The sequence below is a fragment of the Lepidochelys kempii genome, chromosome 3 (assembly GCF_965140265.1).
Source record: "Lepidochelys kempii isolate rLepKem1 chromosome 3, rLepKem1.hap2, whole genome shotgun sequence".
Classification (NCBI taxonomy): Eukaryota; Metazoa; Chordata; order Testudines; family Cheloniidae; genus Lepidochelys; species Lepidochelys kempii.
In genome coordinates this window covers 142,268,209-142,277,047 of record NC_133258.1, presented here as the reverse complement: position 1 = coordinate 142,277,047, position 8,839 = coordinate 142,268,209, and the positions used below count along the sequence as shown (strand labels likewise).

Below are 8,839 nucleotides of genomic sequence, written 5' to 3'. Positions count from 1 at the left end.
CAGATGCCTATCTCACACCTAAGCCCTACCTAGGGTGATCCTCAGAGCAGGTGAAGATCCCTTGCCTGTGTTGCCCGCAGAACCCACTCTTGTAGATGTGTGCAGAAAATGCCGAACTCCACACAAAATGACTGGGGGAAAAGAGGAGAAGATGGTAGCCTCTCTTATAATCTTTAGCCCAGGGGTTAGGCTCACCTCACTTAGGATGTGGAAAACCCCACTTCATTTCCCTCCTCTGCCTGATGAGAAGGATTTGAACAGCAGTAAATTTGACCCTCCAAATGTGGACATATCCACAATGAAGTCTTGCCTACATTGAGAATTTTTGGCAATTCTTCCACTTTTGGCCTAGTATAGGTGCAGCGTCTGTTGGGAGAATTGCAAAAAGTTCTCCATTTAGATGGAGTTCCAATGACATAAAGGGAGGAAAGGGCAGTTGGGGGGAGTATAATAGGAATTTTTCTACCATATTAAAAATAGAACAACCACAACCTAGCACATTCAAGGAACTCTTCTCACTCCAAGAAAACAGGTCTTGAAAACAACAGTCTGTTATGACTCCAAAAGAAACTCATTGTTGGATGGCATTGACCAAAACCACCAGAGATCTAAATATTCTGTAGAGCCTAAGTTTGAAAGCTAGCTATAACTGACAAATTTTATTCAACTATTTTTGGTTGTTGTTAGGAAACTTGTAGTTAGGTCTGTAAAACTATTTTTGACAACATTAAAGTGCAAAAATCTAAAGTTCTAACCTCCTGCTCTTACCTCAAATACATAGTTTGATTAATGTAAGTTATTAAAACATTAAATCAGCACTTGTAAAATGTACCAGACTTCTGCTAGCTAGAAGATGACAAGAAAAATGATTGGGGCAAGCTCCACAGGCTTTGAGATGATGGGATCCCCTTGAATAGTAAATCTTGCCTGTATTACAGTGCTGATAGGGAGGTATTTGTCTCTTCTGACACATCAGATCTAAAAAGAACCTGGACTTGGTGTACACACCCAGAGGGGGGATTCTTAATATTTCGCTTTGGGGGACTATTTTGTGTTTAAACATTTTTTTTTAAATTATAAGTCTCTGTTTAACATATCTAGGACTTAAACAGCTATAAAAATAATGGTGCTTTGCTGGGGAGGAAAGACCAGCAAATGTAATCCAAAATGGGATAGATTGGATTCTCCATCTCTTGAAGTATTTAAATCAGAAGTCAGTCTTTCTAAAGGATTTGCTGTAGTTCAATGAGAAGTTATGGACTTAATTCAGGAATTACTGAGTGAAATTTCCTAGCCTGTTACACGTGTCAGACCAGAAGATCATAATGGTCCCTTCTTCCCATAAAATCTATGTCTATGACTATACCTTTCTACAGCAGGAAATTAAAGAGGCTTTGCTCTTGAGTGACATCACCACTTGCACCACTTTGCCATTTGAAAAAGAATTAACATGCTGCAATAATTTTTTTTTAATCGGGAAAATAATATATCCTTTTTTTTTTAAAGGATTCTGCATGATAGTAAGCACTGTCAGCCTTGGGGCTGGTGGAATAGGACCCTACTCTCTCTTTTTCTCTTTCATGCCAGCCACAGTATCTCCTTTCTGATATAGGGACAGGAAATTACCTAAAAGCTTGAGTTTCAGAACAAAAGCTTGAAGTGAGGCACATATGCCCTGTCTGTATTCCCAGCTGTTGAGAAGAGAGAGGGTGCTAAGATTCTTTCTGGATTGCTCTGTCTGGATCCTGCTAGGGTACTCCATCCTTTTGCCACCCTCTGGCTAGTGAGTTCCGAGCACATTTGAAGCACCCTACCTATTCAGATACTTGAAGAAAGGAGCTGCAAGGGGGTGACATTCTTCTGTCTAGCCTCATTGCTAATCTGAAGGCTGCAATGGAAGGAGGATCTTTGCTATACAATCCTTCCTTTTCTTTTTTTAAGGAGGCTCCTCTGTGCCTGCCTCTGCTGTTGCTCAGGTCATCCTAAGCAGCAACAATATGAAAGTGCCTTTGGCTATTTAAATGATATGATGACCGCAATAAAGGCTATGCATTTATTTGATTTAAATTAAAGTTTAAATTCTGCAGACATTGGTGAGGTATGCGCCCTCAGTCTAATTCAGATATGGTCAAGTCGTGTTCAGGAAGTTAACATCGAAGCATGGAAAATTAAAACTGAGTCTAACAATTGCTGTCTACCAGAGGTTTCTGGAAAAGGCTTTTCTAAACAAATAAGCCATTCCTGATGTGTTCCTAGCCCAGACACTGAATCCTTGTGCTAGTGAGTGAGACTCTAGGACTGAAAAGAAAGGAAAAGAAAAAGAAAGACAGGAGGAAGAAGAGGGAAAAAAAACAGGAAAGAAGAAATCCTCAAATGCTCTTTGGGGTGGCCAAAGAACAGCCCCTTCCGGCCTGAACGGTGAGCAACTTTGTAATCCTAAAGAGACTACAATTCCCGGCTTGCAATGGTCCGTGGACTACCGGAATCCGCCCTGCAGCGGATGGAGCGGTGCATGCTGGTATTTGTAGTTCTGCGCCCGTTGCGTTCGAGCCCCTGCCCCTCCCCCCCGGACCGCTTGAGCCTGGGGAAAGGTTGCGAATTTGAAAATTCCCGCGGTGACGGCGGCTGCACTCGCGAGATCTGCCCCCCCTTCCCTTCCCGGTGGTGAGCGGGTGTGCGTCGGGGGGGGACCGGGTTGCTGCGCAGACACCGAGTGCGGCGGAGCCGGGCAGGCCCGGGAGAGGCAGGCGCCCGCCTTAACCGCTGTGGGGAGATGCCGCCGCCCTGACCGGCACCGGGGAGAGGAGCCGCGCCGGGCAGGGGGCAGACGGCGGTGACACCCGCCCCAGCAGGTACCTGCGGGAGGTTCCGCTGCAGCCCGCCCGGCTAGGCCGGCTCCGGCTCCCCGGCGGGGCGCCGGGCCCGGGAGGGACACGGGGCTGGGGTGGGCAGGGAGCGGCCCGGCGCAGTCGCTGCGGGCCCGGCAGGCGAGGGGGCGGGGGAGCCGGCCCCTTATGTAAGTGACCCCGGGCCGCGCAGCCGCCGCCGCACATGGCGGTGTCTGGTGCCCGGTGCCCGAGCGAGGGGCCGCAGCCTGTTCCCGCTGCAGCCCGACCGCGGGTGAGGCGGGAGGGTCGCTCGGTGCCGCCCCGCCAGCGCTTGGGCCCGGGCAGAGCACATGGAGGCGCTGGTGGGGGTGTGGGGATCGCGGCAGCCCGGCCGGCCAAACGAGCTGTGCTGCTCCCGGGCAATGATGCTGCCTTGTCCCTAGCCCGTCCCCCTCCCCCGTCAGACAGTTTCTAGGGGGACATCTGGGCAGGAGACACCTTAGGTTTCAGGGAGGGGGGATGGGAAGGTTTGCACGTAAAGCGGGTGCATTTTTGATAGTTTGTCGAAATGTAGTGCGTTTTTGTGAGGTTCCCGTGCATTTTTGACTCTTGTAGCTATGTGGCTACAGAGTCGGTGCAACTTTCCATTGCCTGCTGTTAGGTGCATGCTTTTTTAAAGTACTGTATGTATCAATGGGTAGGGCACAAAGTTGCGGATTATAATGATGTTAAATAGTTCCGAATTTCATTTCTGGTTTTCTTAAATCTTAGATATACCACAATAAGCTCAGAACTTCCATCAGTGGGAAAAATACTTTTAACCTTTTGTTGTCCGCTAATTTTCCTAACATTGACAGCCAGAAGGTGGTGTAAAATGGGGCTCTGCAGCAGGGGCTCGAATCAGAATTCAGTTAAGGCTGGTCCCCTGTTAGGGCGGGAATGGGATGGTTTAAGGGGAATGCCTCTTGGGATCTAGTCTTGTCCAGTCTATCAATCTTGACTAATAGTTGTTACTGCATGTGGGCAGCATTACAAGCTTCCTGCCTCCTGGGGTGGCTGGGGATACATCCCCACTCTTTCCCTCCATTATTTCTGTTTGCTTTTGTTTGTCCTGGAATCATTTCTGTACTGCCATACAGTGAAGTTTAGGTTAATCACTGCCATAGGAGTATCAGGATTGAAACTGACCAGAATCTTATTCAGTCAATATGCTGGGTGTAGAACTGTAATAGGTATAGTCTTGTTAAAAATGACTGTCAAGTATGGTTCTGTTGAAAGCAGTGATAGCTATTTACTGTAATAGTTTAAGATTCATTGTGTGGTGTAGACAAAAACCTGATGTAAACTTCTTTGTGGCTCTGTCAGGGTTCCTTCCCATTCTGAACTCTAGGGTACAGATGTGGGGACCCGCATGAAAGACCCCCTAAGCTTATTCTTACCAGCTTAGGTTAAAAACTTCCCCACAGTACAAACTTTGCCTTGTCCTTGAACAGTATGCTGCCACCACCAAGCATTTTAAACAAAGAACAGGGAAAGAGACCAGTTGGAGACATCTTCCCCGCAAAATATCCCCCCAAGCCCTACACACCCCCTTTCCTGGGGAGGCTTGAGAATAATATCCTAACCAATTGGTTACAAAATCATCAAGGACCCAAACCCCTGGCTCTTGGAACAATGGAAAAATCAGTCAGGTTCTTAAAAGAAGGATTTTATTTAAAAAAAAAAAAAAAAGTAAAAATCATCTCTGTAAAATCAGGATGGAAAATACTTTACAGGGTATTCAGATTCAAAACACAGAGGATCCCCCTTTGGTCAAAACCTTAAAGTTACAGAAAACAGGAATAAACCTCCCTCTTAACACAGGGAAAATTCACATAAAACAAAAGATAAACTAATCCGCCTTGCCTGGCTTACCTATACTGGTTGCAATATTGGAGACTTGGATTAGGATGGGTTGGAGAAGATGGATTTCTGTCTGGCCTCTCTCAGTCCCAAGAGAGAATAACCACATAAACAAAGAGCACAAACAAAAGCTTCCCCCCCCCCCAGATTTGAAAGTATCTTGTCCCCTTATTGGTCCTTTGGGTCAGGTGCCAGCCAGGTTAGCTGAGCTTCTTAACCCTTTACAGGTAACAGGATGTTGCTTCTGGCCAGGAGGGATTTTATAGCACTGTATACATGCTCTTACAGAAAGGTGGTTACCCTTCCCTTTATATTTATGACAGGCTCCCCCTCACCCCAAAAAATAAGCCTATACTATAGCATGGTTATTGCCATACGCTTTTTTGGTGCAGTGCTGTTTCTGAACGTATGGCTGAAAATTATTTAAATCTTGCATAAAACTTAATGTGTGTCAAGACTAATAACTCTAATGCTTAAGTGGTAGATTAAGTTTATTGGCTGTAGCTAATGCAGAAGCTCAGTGGGCTTGGAGAAGGGATGAAGAAGAGAGAGTCCTTTTTCCCATTTTCACTCCTGCTGCTGCACATAGAATTCCTGAGGCAGCAGAGTGAAACTACGAAAATCGTGGCTCATCACTCCTGCCTCCTTTCAGAAAGCAATGGATAACGGCAATAGTGAAATAGGCCTGATTCTTTTTGTATTCTGCCATAGACAAGCTCTCTCTTGCCAGTGGCTTTATTAGAGTGATGGTTAGTTTCTAGATTAAATATCAAAGTTCTCATTCAAAACTTCATGGGTCCTGCGCAGGGGGGCTTGTTTCTGAATACAGGTAGGGATGAGCTTACCAACTGCTACCACCAATAAATCACAAACTTACTTATTCCTTTTATGGGAAGATATGACAGAATTGCTGGCTCATTGAACATGAGCAGCATTGTGCTTAAAGTTCCCGCTCCTCCTAACATCCCTCCAGGATTTATCAAATACTTCCGGTTTAAAAAAGAAAAAGCCATAGAACTGGAAACCAGAGAAAAATAGTTTTGTAACAGTTTTCTTTACCTAATATAAACTGTGGAGGATGGTGTTTTCCAAAGTGAACTGGCTATCTTCTCTCATTTCCCTTTCTGCAGACTCTTCCCATTTTCCCCCCAACATACTAGAGTTTTACACACACTTTTTACTGCTAGTCAGTAAACCAGATCATCTTAACCCCTCCCCGGTACTTGTTGTGTAATAATTGTTGCCTCCCTAAATATAAAGTACTAGGTCCTGTACTCCCTGGATCAGTGTCAGCTAGGAGCTACAATGCCTCAAATTGTTTTAACAGATTTCTTGTGTGGCTGATTGAAATGTTGACTCCAGAAGAAGTAACATTCAGCCTTCCTCATCCAGTGTGATAGATGCTGTAATGTTGAGACTTTTGGTAAATGAAGGATAGTATCTTGGATGATGTCTTTTCTACCCTGCCTCTACTCAGTCCTCCTTGCAAAAGAGCATGTTGAGGATTCCTCTTACAAAGTCCTCTGTATGCCACTGAGCCCTTCTTTGACTTGCTCTACAGTAGGCAAACAAGACTACTTTTCTGGGAACCAGTCTTGCGGTTACTCCTTTCAGTTGAAACTGATGTCATCTTTTGTCCCAGATCTCTGGCTTTGATAGGTTCATAGCACGTTGACTTTCTCCAAAATAGCCCATGGTATGCCTTGAACTGAAGTATGTAGTATAGGGAGGAAATGGTTGAAGTGTGAGCTTCCAAAATTACTACTTTGGAACAGGAAAGAGCTGGAAGTTAAAGGTTTGGCTTATTCAAGTACCACTTCAAACTCCCCTGCTGGCTGCCTGTTTTTAGTAGCTAAGAACATACTACTGTCATGCTTACAGGGCTAGCTGTACCTCTACCTACTCTCTGATGTATCTGAGTGCCCCCACTCGAGTATCGGATCTCATGTATTTACCTCTCCTGGGTTTGAATTCTGCATTTTCTCACTTGGCCTGGGACTACAGTACACTGTGTCTAGACCATGTGTACCCAGCAGGTCCAACTGGGTTTGAGCGCTTCTGATTCTTCCTTTTGGGAGTCTGAAACCAGGGTGAGTGTAGTGACCAGACAGTCGTCTTAAACCAAAGTATTGCTGAACCTTAATGGTAGGACAAATCATAAGAAAAAGGATTTTTAAACCAGGCTACATGCACATATCTTACCTACAGTCCTGTAATGGTGGGCCAGGCAGTTCTAGCTTCTTCACATACTTCAGAGTGTGCCTTTGTCAATCTGAACAGCTCCCCAAGAACTGCTTCCCTGTAGAGAGAGTCATTTTTAATCCAGCCAGTGTTTTGATCTGATCTGTTCCTAGTTGTTGGCTCTGCTTGTCCATACTACTTTGGTGAATTCAGCAAGTGGTGGAGTCAGGGAGGCAGTGACTTTCCCTTTGTACTTTGCTGAAGGTATCTTAACCTGAACCATTCTTTTTGCTTTCCCGCTTGTTTCCCAGCAGCCCTGTTGATTTACTCAGTATACTCATACACTAATGTCCCAATAACCAGGTCAATATACAGAATTCATAATTATAGAGCAGTTCCATGTTCCTCACAAAACTTACAAAACTCCCCTGCTTTGTTGGAGGAAGCCCTAGTGTAGACAAGGTGCTGGCAGCTTCTGACAATTATATGTACCACCATTTAATTAAACCTGCTGAAAAGAGGGTTTAATGAACACTGTGTTAAAAGTGGGGCCAACCACTGGAGCCCTGTCTTCACAATTCTCATCAGTTCAGCTGAACTGGTGTTGGAATCAGCGGTAATTACTTTTAAATGTCTCTGCTATAGACAAAGCCATAGTGTCACAGAATAAACTCCTAGAGAAGAACCCAGGGTTTTTGCTCTACACATAGCACCTCCCAAAAAAACGCAGCCTTCTTAGTTTTGATTTTCAATCTGGCTCTGCAAAGTTGAGGGATTTCCTTGTGAGCCTGCTGTTTTTTGCCATTACCCATTTGGAAATGCTAAGTGCTATATTTGGAAAGAAATGGAGCCATATTTGGAAAGCCATTAAAAGCATTCACTTTTGGAGACCCCTGTACTACTCCCTTGGATGTACTCCCTGGCCGGATTGTACCTCCTCTACATATTATTCTCCCACTAGTAGCTTCAGTATCTTTGGGCACAGTTTTCAGAGTAACAGCCGTGTTAGTCTGTATTGGCAAAAAGAAAAGGAGTACTTGTGGCGCCTTAGAGACTAACCCATTTATTTGAGCATAAGCTTTCGTGAGCTACAGCTCACTTCATCGGATGCATACCGTGGAAAGTTTAGAAGATCTTATTATATACACACAAAGCATGAAAAAATACCTCCTCCCACCCCACCCTCCTGCTGGTAATAGCTTATCTAAAGTGATCACTCTCCTTACAATAAGAAAAGGAGTACTTGTGGCACCTTAGAGACTAAGGTGCCACAAGTACTCCTTTTCTTTTTGCGAATACAGACTAACACGGCTGTTACTCTGAAACCTCTCCTTACAATGTGTATGATAATCAAATTGGGCCATTTCCAGCACAAATCCAGGTTTGATCAAACCTGGATTTGTGCTGGAAATGGCCCAACCTGGATTTGTGCTGGAAATGGCCCAACTTGATTATCATACACATTGTAAGGAGAGTGATCACTTTAGATAAGCTATTACCAGCAGGAGAGTGGGGTGGGAGGAGGTATTTTTTCATGCTTTGTGTGTATATAATAAAATCTTCTACACTTTCCACGGTATGCATCCGATTAAGTGAGCTGTAGCTCACGAAAGCTTATGCTCAAATAAATTGGTTAGTCTCTAAGGTGCCACAAGTACTCCTTTTCTTTTTGGGCACAGTGTGTGTCTTCCAAGGTAGTTATTTCTCTTTTTTCCTTCTAATGTAGCAGTGGTCTGTAGGCTGGTTCCTTGTTTCCAGGTGCATTTATGGCCTCCAGGCTCTTTTGCAATGAAAAACCTAGACTGGGAATGGGTGGTGGATTAGCACCATGTGACTTGCCAGCTTTCCACAGACCCTAGCTTGTGAACCATTGATTTAAGACCAGCCTTTACAATTTATTTTAGTCCTTTAATTAGCTGAAAAAGGGA

The 8,839-nt window shown here is 44.7% G+C and overlaps 1 protein-coding gene across 3 annotated transcripts in view; it reads left to right on the top strand.

The window, feature by feature from the left end:
• Window positions 1-2,647: 2,647 nt before the first annotated feature.
• AHCTF1 (AT-hook containing transcription factor 1) overlaps window positions 2,648-8,839 on the top strand; it is an 85,479-nt gene continuing 79,287 nt past the window's right edge. For all 3 annotated transcript variants that reach the window (XM_073338312.1, XM_073338314.1, XM_073338313.1), the window contains exon 1: window positions 2,648-2,852. The gene's annotated coding sequence lies outside the window, so the exon portion shown is untranslated. The remainder of the gene's footprint in view (window positions 2,853-8,839) is intronic.